The sequence below is a fragment of the Hetaerina americana genome, unplaced genomic scaffold (genome assembly GCF_022747635.1).
Source record: "Hetaerina americana unplaced genomic scaffold, ioHetAmer1.1.p SCAF_5, whole genome shotgun sequence".
NCBI classification, from domain to species: Eukaryota; Metazoa; Arthropoda; class Insecta; order Odonata; family Calopterygidae; genus Hetaerina; species Hetaerina americana.
Window position 1 is genome coordinate 78,355,807 of NW_027287095.1, and position 19,457 is coordinate 78,375,263.

Here is a 19,457-nt window from a genome sequence, read left to right on the forward strand (position 1 = left end):
TATGAGTAAAAATTGATTCTAGTTTACTTCAGTTTTGTGTTTAGGAAAAAATAGATACATATATTGCTTATTACAAAGCTATGGTTCTCGTAGACTGAAATATTTAACATCAATTTGAATTGAATGTCATTAAAAACGAGGAATATTTTATAAGCTGAAGTTTGGCCGACATGTTTCCGATTCAATTTTTTTAAATACCATATCCACGTTCGGTACTTCGTGTTATAGCGTCTGCTCGAATGATGGGCCATGATTATCGAGCCATTTCATTTTTTTATAACAGGGTTCAATGACGCGCAGAGAGTGAAAATTAATTGCACTTTGGAAATTTGTTTTGATTTGACTACTTGATGGACTTGAACATACAAATAATTCGTAAAACAAAATTGGCCATTGTCATGTTCCCAATAAGACAATAATGATTCGTTTTTTAAATAAATTTTTTAGCGCGCGTGTGAAGCTCATATGTGTTCAGGTCTCTTCCATTCTGAAAACCTGGGCTAATTACCTCTGTTTTCAAAATTGAAAGTTGGTATGCAGTCAAATGCACAAAAATATTTGACTTAACAAACAAAATTTTAACTTTTACTTAATCTCTGAAATATAATAAATTTAATTCTTAGAAATTTTATTTGATGAATGAGTTAGGCACATGTATAAGTATATTTTATAAATGTACGGTTTGTGTTTGCTAATTTGGAGGATTCATTGTATGTAGGTACGCAATAATAAAATATAAAGGGTTATAGATTGTAGATAGACAAATTATTAGGCAGTATTGTTTTAGATTTTTCTTTTATTTTATTGCATGATTATAAATTGATTCCAATAAAAATAACAAAAATCAAATGTTTGAAGTCTCTGTACAATGATACACTAGTGATAGTTGTCAGCGTAAACTGGGTGGAAAATGTCACGTGGAGAAAAAAAGGAACTAATTAGTGGCATTCTTCAGTATTATTATCTGCCTTCTACAATTTTGAAATTTAATGCAGCCCCATTAGCGCGGCATTTGTATCCTGACGAAGAAACTGACTTCGGTAATCGTGAAAATTGTACCATGATGCAAACAATTATTTTATTAGACAAATTATGCCACTATAGTGTATCATTGTTTGAATCAGCTTTTTTTAATATTGGAACTCGTTCACCTAACTTACGGTGAACCCTTAAATGAGTATTACTGAATTACTTTGTTACGTTTTGGTTTGTGGTGATTAAGAACTTTTACAAAGCAACTTGAAATTGACCGGCGAGAAATTTTCGTTTCTTTTAAATTTAATTTTTCTTTCATTAACTCGATAGTCTTCTTATCTTTCAATTTAGGGCATACTTGTAATTTTTAACTCGGGATATACGCAAAACTTGCTGTCATTGTATTCGTTCGTTAATTGCTTTCTAGAGTCTTGTTCAACCATTAAGGGCTCGGCACTCGGCTGTGCATTCATTGTTGAGTGGAAAAATAGAGAGCTCAACCAAATTGACTGCTAAATCGGGGAATCCTCTTTCATTGGCTACGTATTACATTTCATTCTTGCACTACTCAATCTTAAAAATAACGCCGTTCACTCAGAAAACCGGTTTGAATGTCGGGAAAATTTTTGTGGGTGAATTATTTACGACATTTTTGACGATAAAGAGCCACTTGTGCTCGATATATATATATTTTACTCTTTTGTGCGGAAGGTATTCATTTTTTGATAGTTTTTTGTTTCCGTTTAAGCATGTTACCATAAATATTGTAAGGTATATCTCTGTGTTCATTTTCAAAGTCAAAAACACTTTTAAAATGAGCTTTGGAAAGATTTATTGACAGTCATTAAAACTCGAGAAACACGTTTTTGCAATTATCAAAAATATATGCCTTAGTTGACTACCATTCTTTGGAATATTTTTTTTCCTTATGGCCGCGCTTTTAAATGATAATGTTTGGGAAAATAAAACCTGCATTGTGGATAGTGTTTTGGGGATATTCAAGTAACCAGTATTTGGGCATGAGATACAGATAACTAAATATTCCTTTTTCGCTTGCGGAGGTAGTTGATAAGAGGTTAATGCCTGATGGAATATGCGACATGGAAGTAGCAGAAAAATTAATTCCATTTCACAATGGTTTCCTGTGTCGAGCATTTACATGCGAGGAAACAAAACCCGTTATATTGCGATAAGGATAGAAAATTCCTCTAGGAAATTCGTCGGAAGACTTCATGAATATTGATGAAACCGATTAATTGCATGGAAGCTTTTGAAATGAGAGTAAAAAAATATGGCCTCCATAATATTAAATAGCGTTTTTATTCATGTTTTAATCAAACGTGTACTTATGCTTACTCATTACTATAACGCTCTATTTTAATAGCACGAAGTGGAAAACCTTCGCAGGAATTAATGACACGTTATTCTTGGAAATATAATAAAAACTATTAAGCAGTTCATCTTGGTTCTTTAATATGTTTCGACGCAAACGAGTTCGTAGAAATATTATATCTCACACCAACTGAGGCGGCCACTGCAACTTAATTTTATTAGTAAGTTGTTTGGATCAATTCGATGATATTTTTCATTCGTTCTGAATAAATTTAGAAACAGACTACGACTCTGCTGCATCTATTGGATATCCCTGTCCTCGTATTTGCGTAAGTGTTTTGTTGCATATAACTCGCTTGAGAAGTGACTACATTACAAACGTATACAGGTATATGACACTACAAACATATACCTGCATAAATTACTTAATTTTGAGGAGGCAAATTAACCTATTTAATTGAAATTATTTAGGTATCTTTTAATAAAATAAGCTAAAAGCTTCATAATATTAGCTTTAAAAAAACGCGACCGCTTGGCTTATCCTTTTGGATTGGTGGAATTCAGTTCAAAGTGTGAATGCGCGGGATTTAAAGAATTCGAGAAATTCTCGACGTTCGTCAAATAGAGATCGAAATTTGTCAATGAGTCATTAAGCCTGCATTTCCTGGTAAAAGTAACCAGAGGGTAGGAGAAATTCGACGTAGTGGGAAGAGACTGTGTACTTTTCGTGTGAGCCCTCGATCTAAACGAGGTGCGGGGTACAGTGCGACTTTTATGCGTCCCTTTTACAGGTATGTTCTTTTCCTTCAGTTCCCCAGAGCTTTAGGGAAAACTCTCTCTCTCTCTCTCTCTCTCTCTCCCCTCCGTCCTCCCATACCGTATTGGCTTTCCCTCGGCGAACAGGGCGGAGGGCGCTTGAATTCCGCCATCACTTCCCTCGATTCCACTCCAAGAATTTGTTGTGCACGCCGCACGGAAGGTAGTAGTGCTCGTGCGTACATTCTCCAGAGGCATGGATCTTTTTGATCCTCTGCCGAGGCATTCCCACCCTTCTCCATTCTTCCTTCTCCTCCTTTACTGTCGTGAGCTATGCCGAATATTCCCTCCATTATGGTTCTCTCAGACATGCGTGAAGGATCTATTGTCCTAATGCATATAAAAACCTTCCTCGATTGTATTTGTGCCTGAATATACATGAAATCTGCGGAAATTTTGCCGAATTAGAATTGGTACTTCATCTGTGAACTCTATTGAACATTTGAACCACTTTGAATTTACGCAATTTCAGTCATACTCTCACATAATTGGTTAGAAATAAACCGTTAAAGTAGTGTTACGTGACAATTTACTCGAAGAAAAAGGTATGCACGTAATTAAAAAATAATATGCGTAATAACTTTTCCATATTCTTTTTTCTCTCGCAGGGTGTAGAATTGCACCAAATTACAATTATTTCGATGAATGCTGTTTTTTCTCTTGATTTGACCTTTTAATTATTAAGTGGTTGTTATCCCCTGGATTTTTATAGCATATATCGATTTGAGAATGATTTACGTAAATATAGTATATCATGCGATTCTTCGTTAGAGAAATGTAAATTTCTGAGCCACGCTGCTACATTCAATTTCCCCTTTTGCAGTTGTCCTGGCACAAGTCACATGTGTCTTTTACCTGTCTGACGCGTTAGGCGACACTCCCTCAAGGGCGTGGATCCCAGTTGCTGCATCCTCGTCCTCCACTTCAGCAGAAACCCTTCTTCCCTCGGGGAGGGGCGCGAGTAAACACGCGGTAATGCTCCCTTCCCTCGAAATCCACATTCATCCCTCATTCTCCTCTCTCTCTATCTTATACCAGAGACTTTCCCTCTGAACATTTGCATGGTTTCATGAAATTGAATTTGACGATAACTTAGTCCTCGTAAACCTTATGTTGGGGATTTCGCACTAGTTAAAATATGTAATACGGGGATGTACATGTATATACACCTGTATGTGTGTGTAAGGTTTACTTAAGTTGTTGCCTATCGTCCTTAGGCATTATTATTTGAATATTTCCTATATCGTGTATGTTTATATCACTTTATGCCCTATTATTCTTAATCTATTCAGAAGTTATATTTAATATTGGATATGACATTTGTTAGCTTTCATTCGGTTTCATTATTATAGGATTGATTGAAGCCCCATATTTACTTGGACAGTTAGGAAAAAAATTACGTTTCATCATCGGGAGGAGCTTGCTTGGATTATTGAACCAGATAGAATATCGACATTAACTTGGAGTTAACCCTGCACTTTACAAATACAACTCAATATACTATATACGTCAACATGTATGACCATTTTTGGAAAAGTAACCACTACCGGCTTAGTGGCTCATTGCTCATATACGATACGTACATTTTGTAGGCCCAATATGATGAAGTTGGCATGATTATGTTATTCTTACTATCCAGTCTGTCGAAATGTCGTGATTATCCATAACATTGAATTTTTACCATCTTTAGATGATGTGGGATTATTCATCCGATCGTGAAATCGTCCCGCCCCATCTGGGATTCTATACTTGAGGAAACTAAATTCACTTTTAACCCATCATAAGCTAATTACTTCTGAAGAACAATGCCCAAACGTTCGACCAAAATTTCTATTTCCCTAACTTTATTAAAGTTAACAGTTTCAGGCTTAACTTTGTGGGATTCCTTCATGATGAGGGTAAAAAATAAGAGAAACCATACACTTCCACACACTTCCTAAAGTTTATCTTATTTTCTACCCTCACTATGTTTAACAAGTTGAACGAAGCACAGCTTGCTGTTTTCTTGAGTTAGGTTATTCAAATTCTTCAGCAGCAGTGATGGCATTGATAAATTTAACCCCTTTCATTGCAATCACTTTCATTGTGGAAACTTTTGACACATGAGTGATTTCACCGAATTTCTTGGAACATTATTTGGTTCCGTACTCGTCATACGTCATCATCAATTTTCGCGTTGTTTTACTTCTCTCTGACAATCTTGCCTTCGGGCTGCTTCCCCGACTGTTTGATACCAACGTTTTTGGCAAAAATCGAAAAAAAAACATCAGGGTTCTATCGCGGGTCTTAAACCTTTTGGCTGGGCTTAGGCGTAACCCTGACGTCTCAATGGAAACTAGTGTTTTTGCGTCCAAGCGGATGTTGGGGAAGTGTAAATCAAGCCCGCAGGAGAGCTAGACGCGAGGAAGAAACGTAGGTCGGGAGGCTATTGCGTGCAGGCGGGGCATTGTAATCATCCGGGGGCGGTGGGATGCGGCTCGTGAATAGGTTCTTGTCTGTTAGTGTGAGTGTAAGTACACATATGCGCTGGATGGTGCGGCGTCGGGCTCGGAGAAGAGATTAGGGTCTTAAGCGTATGTGTCGGGGTTAGGGAAACACCTGCACAGAGTGGTAATATGGTCGCCGCCTCGTGGTGGATCTGAAATCATTATGTGCCATTCGCCAAAGGAGGCACGCACAGAAAAAATATACATACTCCCTTCCCCCAATCCTCCTCGTTTCCTTGAACTCAATTAAAATTATCTTCTCTTTCTCCTCTCTCTCTCCCCCATCCGTAACCCATTTCTCTCTCCACTCCACCTACCTTCAAGTCTTGGCCGAAGGTTTTTACTTCGCGCCACCTTCTTCCACGGAAAACCCTCCGGTCGAACCCCTTGCAGTCGATTATATCGCGAGAAATGCGCGGGGAAGAGACCTCTTTCTTTAATCACTCGGATGAGATGGCGGGAACGATACATAAACTTAAAAGTGGCGGGCTCGAAGGCGACGGATCCGGGAGTGAAAGGGAAGATTTAAAGCGTTGAAGAGGACGCCAAAGGGAAGGGGAACTTGATTTGACTGCTTCTTCCCCAGCGATCGAGTTATGGTGACGGAGAAGGCCGTGGGTTCTGATTCCTCTGTCAGTAGAAACAGACGGGCGCTGAAAGTTGCGTCCGTCCAGTTATTTCTCCATTCCCTTCCATTTCACTCTGACCTCCACTTCCTCTCTTGGCACACTACCGTAGTTAGAACATCGTGTAAATATCAAAGATTTTCATGCGGTTTGGGCCTGTTGACCTCATTTTATATAATTGACGTATATAATTAAAGTATATAATTGAAGTATGTAATTGACTGCATTCAGACGTAATTTGTGCTCTTGGGAAAGAAAATATGAAATAAAAGGAATGAATCACGTATCTTTCAATGATTTAGGGTTAAAAATGAATTGCCTACGGTGCTATCACGTATACCACCTCGGATGACAAACTAAGTTTAAGTAATTATGGCTAAACTAAGTTAAGCATATTTTAAGTCTGTTATCGTGCGAGTCTTGTGTATATATATGTTTATATATACTTATACATATATGCAGGTACGTACTACCTGTATGCATATATATATATGTATATGTATATACAAATATATATATATATATATATATATATATATATATATATATATCCTTTTTTATATATATATATACATAAAAATATATGTATATACATATATGTGTGTGTATATATAGTATTACTGTTTAGTATAAATAGTACTATAATGAATACTACTGTTTCTTCTGAGGAAGATGGGGCTAGATGCTGTCGAAATTATTAAGAAATAACGTGTGAGTGTTCTATTTATGTGTTCTTATATTGTTTCTTGCTGCCCAAGTTTATATATATATATATATATATATATATATATTTATTTATTTATTTATAGCCGAAGAACTTGAATAACCTTACTCAAGAAAACTGCAAGTATAGCTTTGTTCAAATTACATTCATGTTATTAAACCAAGGGAAATAGAAGAATAAGTAGAAGGTTTGGGCATTGTTGTTCAGAATCAATTCACTTATGGCGGGCTATAAGTGAATTTAGTTTCCTGTAAGTGTAAATTCTCGGAGGGCTAAGGATAAAGGTTTACAAAATCATGTGCACTTCACTATGTATGGCTTATATACAATATTTACATGAACTGAGCTAGTAAGCCGGTACTGGCTCATTTTCCAAAAAATGGTTATATATACTGATGTAGTAGTTATTTAAATGTATTTTTAAAGCGCAGTGTGCCAGAGACTTCCACACAGAGATTTGCTGTTCTCTTTCTGCTGAAATGCACATGTTATGTGTGAATTGCTTATCTCCGAAAGAAACTTCTTATCTTCTCTTAACATGAACTTGCGAACGCACGTGTACGTGAATATCCTGTTGTTCGGGAATGAGCACTCTCGAACCCAAGTGCGCAAAAATACGTCTCTTGTGTACTTTTTCTACTACCATGTATGAATTTCATCAATAATTCATTCAATATATCTGATAGTGCTCCTAAGATGGCCTTCTCTGACAATAGTATCAGTGCTAATATTGACTTCCGGAATGGTAGTGACTGGAGCTCCGTGTCCACTTTCCTTTGGTATTGTCTCCCCTGTTAAAAATTGAGAGCCATATTGCAGCTGGGAAAGCATATATAGGGAAGCAAAGGCTCTTCATAAGCCTTCTGTGGCATTACATAGATATCGGCTGACGATTTGTTCTGGCAAAAGCGAAATATCAATGCAGCGTATTGGCTATCGCCGCTGTTACCCCCATCGTTGCCGTGGGTGACTGTCAATGTTGCGGCTTAAAAGATTCCTGCTAATGGAAAACTGGAGCAAAGAAATACAACTTGTTTCACTTTTAAATTACACGTGGAGCTAAAAATGTAACATAATATTAAGTTTATTCATAAACTTAATTTATTAATAAATGACACCAGTGAAAAATCAATGATCTCACGTTATTGAAAAGCTCTCATCTACATCAATACCCTGCGAGCCACCAAAAAGGTGTGTGGCAGGCGTCTCTATATTGCTGCATCCCAGAAAGTGTTTAGATCTGTTAGATTTTGGCTGGCTGAAGGTTTTTTCCAGACTACTGAATAAAATAGGTATCTCACTCCACTCTGATTCTAAATAAGTGCACCTTTGTCCTTAAATAAGAAAAATCTATTTAATATTCTCATTTATCAATGTATTGTATGTGTATTAATCCAACATTACTCCTGTCATGGAAGGTATCTGTAATATTCATATTTAGGTATAAAATTGTCTTTTTATGACGCGATCGAAGGCGACACGTTTGGGAAGTACCGGTTGGCACTTGTGATTCTCTGGTACGCGTGGTTGTAATCGGGTTGACCCAAAATAGGAAATGAGTACCTCTGTCGCTGAAGTGATGGTCAAAGTATGCTACTGTTAGACAGTTATAGCCCATTTCAGCGGTAAAAGAGGAAGACACTAATGTTGGAATTTCCTCGTCACTGAATACTTGTTTCACAGACACTTTTAATCTTATCCTCTCTCTCTCTCCGCTTACTTCGCCCTTCACCGACCCCACGAGACCGAGTGGATTAGCGACATAAGACTAGTGCCATCGGAAAGCCTGATAATGATTTTAATGCATAAAAACGTGGTTACCCCAAGACAATGTTTTGTGAAATGTAACATAAAAAAATATGATGTTCATTTTACCTGTAGTAGAGTGGTAGCAATTTGAAGTAGGACATATTTCAACGAAATTATAGCACGCATTATTGTATTTAGAACAGTGCTAAATGCAGGGAATAATTTTTATTGAAATGAAGTTTATCTGCCCGTCTTCATGCTGTCTACTTTCTTCCTTTCTCTAAATTTCTTCCGTCGCGGCCCTTTCAATATTTCCTCCATTTACTTTCCCTTTCTTTTTCCGATTTCTCCAGGTAACTTCGTCCCTTCACCCTCCGTATTTAAAAACTCGTCGATTGTCTTTCTCTCTGTGCAAATTATTTTCTCGTTCGCCGTTACAATCATAGCAAAAAAACTACAACCATCCTCTTACCTCAAACACCAGGTCTCACATTCATGAAGCAATACGCTCAAGATTCATGCCTGTTATAATCTTTTTTTTTGCATCTCTACTTAGTGAACCGTTATCAATAATCTTCTTACAAATGCCTCGTAGCCAATTTCAATTTTCTCGTAATACCCCCTACACCATGTCTCTTTCCATCTTGAATGCTGCCAAAATACGTGAACTTTTCCACCTACTCTAATTTCTTCCTTCTTACTATTTAAGTAAGCTTTACTACTTCTCGAGAATCACATTGCTTTTGTTTACTTGTGACTAATCCGAATTTCGTACCTATACTAATACCATAAGGTAGGCAGATATTACGTAGAAATGACGAAAAAAATAATGCATATAATAATGTGCGTGAAACTGAAGAGTTCTTGCAATACATAGAAGGATGTGATCGTTATGGAACGTCAGAAACCTACCATTTCATGGTAGATTACCTTTTCAGAATGGTTACGTTTTATTATTGAATTCTAGTTCAATTTATCTATAAAGATTTATCTATTAGCTCATTGTCAAGTGATTTCCTTAGAATCTTTTTGTAAATTGAATATTAGAATTTGACAATGGTTTTAAAGCTGAGTCGAATACCATAGAATGTAGCAATTGTGTTTCGCATGCTTGAAAATTATGACAGCGGGGGGATTCCAGAATCACTGGATTGTCTTGAAAATATGGAAATATTTGTAGTGAAGTAGGAAAGTGAGAAAGAGTGGGAGTGACTTTTAAGCGGAAAACTTTTATTTATGCAGGTTAATTCTCAATCAGTGTATATATACGTATGTAGAAAAAGTATCAAATGAGGAATCGGCAGTTAACGTGGAAATGTAACTTCAAGATAGCTTCATGCATCTCTAGCACTTAGCCGTACTGTTATGTCTCTGACACTCTGGTGAAGGTTATGGGAATATTTACCTTTTTATTCGGAATAACGGAAGTCCTCGGCTGTAGAACTATGCTATAGGAAAGTGTTACTGTATGAGTCAATTAAACATTTTTTACTTGATCTAGTAAAGGGTTTAATTTACAAAGCTTAAATTGACAATTATAGTAAATATGTGGGTCTTTTATTTTTAGGAACAGTAGAACGTTCAAGTTAGATACCATTGAATGTGGTGATCACAGGATAAGAGTAACTTGTGAAAAAAACGCGGATTTTAAATTGGTTTACTTTGGAAATTGAGGATCGGTGAATGAAACTGGAGAGAGCCAACTCCTTTTAATTGACGCCAGATAGTCCCCACGGATAGACATCTCTCCGCCGATCTGAACGAAGTAGACGGGCACACATAGTAAGGGGAGTTGTATTGTTGGTAGAAAAAGGAAGTCCGTATCCAGCAGAGAAGTAAAATAATCTCCAGCAGAAAAAATATATTAGACTTCAATATTTTAAGCGTAGAATATTTTGATACATACCTATTGTACGCTTCCTCTCGTTGCTGTCTTGTAATCATATGTGCGTATACTTGTGACACTCTTCATAGTACCTAGATGGTGATTTTATGTGTACAAGAACTATTTATTTAGTAATGAGTGATCATGCATTTTTAGCCACGTCGTTTATTGTGAATACATTTAATTTTATATCATACTTTTAGCCTAACGTATTGTGGATACGCATAACAAGTTTCTACAATTCGACTGCAAAATTGCGAAAGGGGCAGCCTTTTACGTTGAAACATTTTGCTCGCCCGTGACAACGTTGGAGGTATGAGGCGATAAGCAATACGTTGCATTGAAATTTCGCTTTCGCCTGAACAATTCGTCTGCCCAGGCCGATATAATGCTACGGAAGGCTTATAAAGAGTCTGCTCTATTCTCTATAGTTCAACCAGAATATTGTTTAAAAGGTTTAAGAGGGGAGACAATCAACTTCAATGGAAAGGGGACCCGGAGCTGTGGTCACTGCTTTTATCGAAGTTAACATTAAAAACGCTGCTGTCATAGTGAGAGAAGATCATGGAATAAAATTAAGAGCACTCTAAGACAAATTGAAAACTATGTTTGTGCCACCCACTGATGGTAACAGAAAAACTGCTCACGACACTTGTTTGTGTGTAACAGATTCCGCAAAGTAGCGATTATCTTAAAAAGTATCAGTGTTCATCATACCCCTGACAGTCTAAAATTAGCCGTATGTGACTATTTCCTGTTCCATAGTGTCAAGAAATAGACATGAGGTTTGTAGGACTAGTTCCTTTCCCTGGCCTCTTTTTCGTTTCACAAGATTATCCGGTGTCTGAAATATACACTATCAGTATGATATTCTTATACCTATGATACATATGGGTATTATTCAATATTTGTACTTATCGAAACAATTCCTTTTTGTGAATATTTATCATAAGCTTGGGCTATATATCATCCAGAACGTCATGGATAACCAATTGGGGCCAAGGAAAGGAACTTTCCTACCTGAATAAATGGAATTTTACACGCCGTAAGTCTTAGTTTAAGATATGCTCAATTCTCACCTCACCATGAACCAAACTTCCGGTTCATTATAGTTGTTGATCAAACTAATTCTCGTGCTGGAAATGAATATCCATATTTTTGTTAAAAAATTTGTTTCAATGTGATTTTTTCCTGGTAATTCTCTTGTTAGCTTACTTCTTTGTAATTTACCTCACATAATACTCATAGTGGCGACATGTACAAAAAAAGATGGGCATATTGACTCACTTATCATATTTAGTTAATCACTGAACAATAACAAGGCTAATTCTTCAGTAATCTATTTGTAATGAGAATACCTCATCTTTTTAACGCAATTATTAAAAATTAAGGCAAAACCGTTAAATGAATGATGCTGCGGTGTCAATTATTCGACCATTTTTATAGAGACCAGCACTTGGTTGATATCCAGATAAGCACTCGTCATTAATATTTTACTCTCTTCGCAACTTCAGTAAATTCCAAATAAGTTACACGTTCGTCTTTTTTTATTCATTTTCAAGTATTCATTTTTTTCTGAGGTCTTCGTTAATTTATGTAGCATCTCATCACTTCTTATTATCAGGTGTACGTAGTGGATGGGAATTTTATGGCGTTAATGATTCGTATCGAACCCGGAAATAATTCATCCTTGAAATACGCAGGGGGCGACCCGAGTCGGGGACGGGAGTTTTTATACAAGGGACACACAAGCCTGGAACTCGCATTTTACCGTCTTTTTGTTTTGTACCGAGATAGTTGATCGTGACTACATTAAGAATAAAATTGGAGAACATAGGCAGTATCACTTTGAAGAAGATTTGACTGCAACTTTGTGGTCCACAGTCCTATTCCTACACCTACGTACTGCCATTCCTTTTTAATGCGGAAACAAAACTACGCAGTCTTCCGCAAACTGGTTAAACTCTCTTTCTGTGATATGAAAAATAATTTTGCTCAACCAAATCTCTTGAATATTCGCGGAATAGTTAGTATATGTTTATCTTAGCAATGGCTTATTGGTATATCTTCCCTCATTTCTTTTAAGGACTGCTGCAAGAGCTGTGAGTTATAGTTGGGTGCTAACACCACCATAACGATAAATAAGCGGAAGCGTAATCATATACTCAGCAATATCTTCTTCAGTAGATTTTATTTCAAGGATTTTAATGTTAAACTTGCATTTAATGCATCCCGCAAGCTCGAAAAATAGGACTTCTTCAACAGTTATATGGCGAACCGAGGAAAATACATCAATGAATCTGACATTCTGTATGTACGATGACGGAAATATCCTTTCGTATGACTAATGAGTTACGAAGAGATGAACCGTACATATGCGCACTCTCAGAAAAGGCCAAGATTTCTCATCCCACTCATTGGCCACGCTCTTAACCTGTTTTTCCGGGTGAAGCCACCTGCAGATTGCATTTCTCGGTAATAAAATTAAAACAACCAAAAACTGGACTCTGTAAGTGGAAGATAAAGAAGGATTACAAATGAAATATTTTAAACGCCCCCTTCATTGGATTCCCGATAAGATTTCGTAGGTGCCTTATGCGTGATACATGATCACCACGGGAGTATATGTGATATTAACTATTTCACTTAATGTTTTTTGCTTCTCGTCATTATTTTGAGGCAAACATTTGCGTTCAAATGCGGCTACTTAAAGGTAGTATTTTAAAATAATATTGGCTTACTAACTCACTGAAAAGTGACAAAATACGCTGGGTGAATGCAAGCTGTGATTTGAACATCACGAAAAGATCTATTATTTCTTGTAGTGGATTATTAATGAAGGGAATATTTTGATGATTCCAAATATTTGATATGTTCAGGTATTTACAAGTTAAACTTAATGGGAATTAGTTATTTAAGTGTATGTATACTTAAATGGATTTTAATTCTTCCGCAGACTTCCAAATGTGTGATAAGTATTTGATAGCGGTATTATAGGCAAAATTTTGATTGTAATTAGTTACTCCAAGCGATTGACTGCAACGCCGCAGTAGCGATCCAATTGATGAAGTCAATTAAAACTCAAAGACTTTTTTATATTACTTTTTTACCGAGAGCAAGTTGAGATCTTTGTTTTGGCCTGCAGTCAACAGGAATTGAATACAATTTAGCCCAAAAATCACTAAAAACAGGACAGAAGAGGGAGAGCGCATAATTTGATGTCATGAGGATTTTATATCAGCATTCTGTGATGCTCGATGCTCTGTGAACGGAAGCAGTGCAATCTGGGTAATATTGTGAATGCCCTAAGTTTTTCTATTCCTTTATTTCTATGTCAAGCGGAAAATTGCAACTGCAAACTCACTTTTTGTACAAGATTTTGGTCCGCCCTCGACATTAATAAAATTTGTTTGTGAAATTATTGCCTTTTCGATTAATGGTGATTGTAGTGATGTGTCCCGTTATCTCTCTCGTGTCACTCTTTGAAGCTGTGAAATTTCATCGCATTGTTTAATTTCGGTGCACTTGCAATAATATTTTTATATGTTCTGTATGCTGTAAATTCTCCTCGGGTTATTATTATAAAATCAATCTGTTTGTGTCGAAAGATCATAGAGTATTAGTTATACTGAATGATGAATTGTGTATGGATACATTTTCGAAATTATTCTGCTTTATATACATTCGTCTATAAATTTTGTACCTATTTTTCCCACTGCTTCAGATCAAATAAAATATTATTATATGAGGATTAAAGCTAAACAAATTTAGACTTTAAACGGAAGCATGCATATCACTTCCATATTAATTTGACGTCGCAATCCGCATGGCTTATTGGCAGTGTGTAGTTGAACGGCAGGCTGTTGAAGCATTTAAAATTTAGCTTATTATCATTACTATCCTAGTGCTCATTACTGTGTACTAACTGCCCGTTCCTTTTACATTTTGTATTGAATCTAAGTGAGGGATTCTATCGATAGGAAATTCAACACTTTATGCTATGCTAAAGATTATGATGTAATCCATTAAGATTATACAATCCGAAAATGGTCCCACTAGTCGAATTTCGGAATTTTTTTATCAGGCTCATTGAACAAATGTAAAAGGTTTTTACCGTTCTACGCATGAACAAATGGGTATTTATTCTGACTAATGCACAAAAATACGTCACAATCTACATTTTTCGCTTAAGTGCTCTGCTCTATTTGTAGTATTAATACCACCAATTATGTGGAAATCGAAGTCTTCATCTTCGGGTCTATGATTTACTTAAAACTGGAGATTGTTTCGTAATTAACAGTATGTAATTAATAGTGACACTTCTAGCTAATGGGATGAACTTTAAACCCTCGGAGTTTTTTCTAAGCTTTGTTGAAGAAAATTTTCATTGCCTTTGAACTGAATTTTCAAAAGATATGAGTGTTGACTCGCGCACTGAAAGATCGGGCACCGGGAAGCCTGTATTTGTTATGGATTAATTAAATTATCTCTCTATCAAACCCAAAATTTCCTTTTATTAGCCAAATCAATCAAATCACCCATGATGCGGGAGAAGGCAAAGGAGTTCTTTCTGAGAGCGCGACCAAAATAATAAATTGTTGAATATTCAAGGATAGCGTAGCTGCTAAAATGGGTGCATTAAATTCATTATGCAAGATGCCACATCAGCTATAGATATAATTTTTTGAAAAGGAAGAATATTTTGTAACTAGCCCGATGCAAGCTGACTTAGGGAATTGAAATAAATGTTGGATAAAAATATTGACAAACGGCTGATTCAGTGTAGCCGATATAAGTATTTTGTGATTAGTGGTGAGCCAAAAAATTATTAACTAACCATCAAATGATAAAATAGAAATTTGATGTTCCTTATAACGTTGAAATAAATGTTGAGCGTAGTGAACCTTGAAATGGACTGTCTTTTTGAAATCTTTAGCCCTTCAAGAGATGTTCATCCTTTGAAACAACAAAACTTATTATTTGCTCCTAAATACGGACAGTTGAGATGGATACATGAAGATGAAATTGCCAAAGTTTGTGTATTAAGTATGATTGCATAAATTAACGTAATGAGACTTGCGGCTTCTTCTATGATAATTCGTAGTTTTTTCACTTTCACTGGTGATGCAATTCACCTCAGAGAAAGAAATTTTCCTTCGCTGTCGTTTCCATTCAGAGGATGATCAGCTGTCTCTCTCTTTGGAGGTCTTCATGAATGAAAATTGTATCAGAACGTAAGGGTGATGCAGGCATTTTTATTGTGCCATGAGGCTCCTTTCCCTCCCACGGCGCTCTGCGACACGCTCAAGATTCACTCATTCCCTCCGCTCACAGTTTCCGTTTCCTTCGTTCCCGGGAGTGCTACTCTTTCTTACCGCGCCCCCTCACCTGACGAAGATAGCATAACCTATCAAAACCGGGACTCGGAACGCATTATTTCTACCGACTTCCCCCGTGCCGTCTCAGCAACTGGTTCTTCTTGAAAGGGTCGAATTTATGTGGGGAAGATTTCAGAATCTGAAGTGTCGGCTCGGAGCGAGAGGAGAAGTGGTGTGGGGGATATGTTCGTGGGAGGTGTGGAGGGGGGAGAAGATGCGTAAGGGGTGGGAGGTAGGAGTTTAAAGGAAGGTGGGAATACGGCTCGGGAAAACTTTTAAGCCATCTGCTTAGGCTTAAGGTGCAATAAACAAAGGGGGGGTACAAGTAGGAGGGAGGGAATTGGCTGAGAGCAAGAGAATGGAGAGAGGGGGCATGGGCAGAATTAGAGATTTTATTTTGCCTGTGTTCCAAGTTTTTTCCCCATTTCTTTTGTCTCGGATTTTCCCCCTCCCCGCCTTTTCCCGTGCCGTGGATCTCCGCGCATTTCCAACGAGGGGTGGCCCCGTCCGAAGGAATTTGCGAAAATAGCGGCGCCGCCGTTTGCTCTCCCGTTGTCGGGATACAGGAGAGTTCCATTTGTGTCTTATAACGGGCGTATTTGTCGACGAGCTTTTAGCGGCGGGCAGATAAAAACGTACAGGGAGATAATTCCATCCTAAACCCTTCGGGAGGGAAAATTCACTATTAGAAAATTAAAATGTTTTCAATCAACACAGGAGCATCGGCAGTGAGTGGTAGACACGATTTTGCTGCATTTGCTAATCTTATGTGAGGTCACCATAGCCCTGGAACGTGGACCGGTTTTCATGTGAGGGAGATTTCTTGCCTTGACCAAAATATGCATCTGATGCACATGTGACTCATTTGAAGAGAAATAATAACCGAAGATAGCGGTTTCTCCGCATGGTTTGAGCAAGTATTTATAGCCGACGTTTTTCATAACTAGGTAGAAAATTCAAAGATTTATTACTTAGCGGATGGGCAATAATATCGATTTTTTTCGGGGATAAATCCCTACTCCTGGTTGAAATTCAAAATTTATAATTTAAATTTTGATAATTTTCAGCTATTTTTTATTGCGTGTTCCGAAGTTTTCACGGTAAGGAGCAGTTTTTACTATAGAAACGTGTACTTCCATTCTAAAAAGCACAATCTAATGTGTATAAAAAATTCTTAGGAAGGGAAGGTTGAAGTTAAAAAAAAATCTCTATAATTATTTTGTTATTACACATTTTACAATGATTTTTGTATATTACAAAATTAAAAATCGTCGATAAGCTTTCCCTCTTTTAGTGGTATCAGTTCAATCATTAATGTATCTGAAAATTCTCAAGTTTTTGTGAACTTACAAGAAACAATATGATATGGTTCAGCTCGACGCAACAGTTGACCTGTGTGCTCACGGGCTGAGATTCAGGTCAAAGATTTCTAATGATGACGTATAAATGGTTAATTCAATTTCATTTGAATGATTTCTGTGTATATACTGGTCAATTGACATATATGTGTCGTCATAGTTCCTGCAGGAGAGATTTTACTGCCAGTATAGCTGCAAAAAAAATAGCTATGCCAAGATAAGCGTTTGTACCTGAGACCTTTTGGCTGCGGTAACTACGATCCGTGTCGAATGGAAATGCCCCGAATTTCAATAGTTACCAAATGGCAAAAGGTGGACGTAGCGGAGGCTTTTGGCTAGAATTTGAGAGAAGTATTCGTGCATCGTCACATTAGACGAGGGGAGCGCGTCCCGCCCTGTCGCCAATTTCACGACTGAAATGTCAGGCCGAGGTCGTAACGCCAAGTTTTTCGTCTTCATCCCTCCACGTGGAACCTCTCTCCGGTGGCATGTTTATGGCTTCGAAAAGTATAGGCTCATTTCACTCCAAGTGCACGGGAATGAATCAAGCGTGACATTGTCGGTGTTTTCGAGCCGGACATGAGGAACGGGTTTACGTCATGCTCGGATCATGTTTTCTTTCGAGACAAATTTCTGGAATGAAAAGAAGAAAAAAAATGAACCGGGTTGCGTTCTTCTTCTTTGCGGATGAGCGCGGAAGTGCAAAAAAAAGTCTTAATTGCGTATAAATACATAAATTCAACACTGTAATCGATTTCTTTGCTGCTCATTGAAAAGAAAGAGCTATTTAAATGAAAATTCACGTGCGGCAGCTACCTTTCAAAGCTATTTTAATTAGTATATATACGCAATACACGTTGTAAACATATCGTGCCGACTTATATAATTGGATGACCAGGAAAAATTGGGTAATGATAAATATTTTTGTGTTAATTATTATAAATACTTTCGTGTTAATTAGACGAGTCAACCAATGGCCTGACTCTTTAGCTGAGGGGAATTATGGAGTGAAGCAAAAAAAGGTAGGAAATTCAGATATATTGGTTATTTTTTCGTAGACATTGAAGACAATTCGCTTCTTTAAACCATTAATGTTGAAATAATGAAATGTAAACTCTAAGGAATGGTTTAATTAGATACCAGACCTGATCACACACATAAATATACTGCCACCGTTAGTGACCCAGTACAGACAGTGTTAACTTCTGAGCTGTAAGTAACTCCATGCAAAGCAACATTTTAATAAAGAATCCTTAAAATTTGTCATGAATGAACAAAAAGGGTCAGGTTATTACAAGAATACGTGTAATTGGAGCCTCTAAAGACAGAAAATGGATGGATTACTCAACCCACTTAACCAATTGGAAAAACCGTATAAACCGAAGCTTGACACTGCGGAAATGATTATCGTTCCACAGGACAATGATAAGGAACAAAAAAATGAAAAGGGAATGAGAATTGATTAATGAAAACTCAGTAAGGAATTCTTTTGTCGACATAAAATTCGGAATCATTGTAAAAAAAGGCAGAACCATTAGATGGTCTCTAGGATAAATTGATAAAAATATAGTTTTTAAGGAAGAACTTCCGGTAATATGGGAAAGCTTTCTTTTGAGGATGTAAGAGTACTTCATAGATATTGAAATTCCATAAATATTTTGATAGATCATGTACTCATGACTGAAGCAATGAATATTGTTAATTAGTGATTTCTCTTTCAAATTATGATCCTTCCTAGCCTCACTTTATTAACACCCTGTTAATATTGCAAATGACTAACCAAAAGGTAAGCGTGTCCGCCTGGGGAATCACATAAACCATTTGCAGTTTAAAAAATATAATTCCTATGTTTTTCCAAAGAATACCACGACGCCAAATTACGCGGATAATACCGAAAGTTAGACCATTCATGAAAATTCAATCACATAGAAATTTAAGCTGATCTGAAATACAGGCATAATAGGGTAGCTGATGATTATAACATTGATGACGAACGCTCAATACCCTTATATCGTCAATTTTTGTCAAGTTCGAATTTGAAATTAGAGTCCACAAGAATAACCCTGATATACTATATATATCGATGATGTTGAAGCACTCACAAGAGAAATATAACATTTGGACGGCA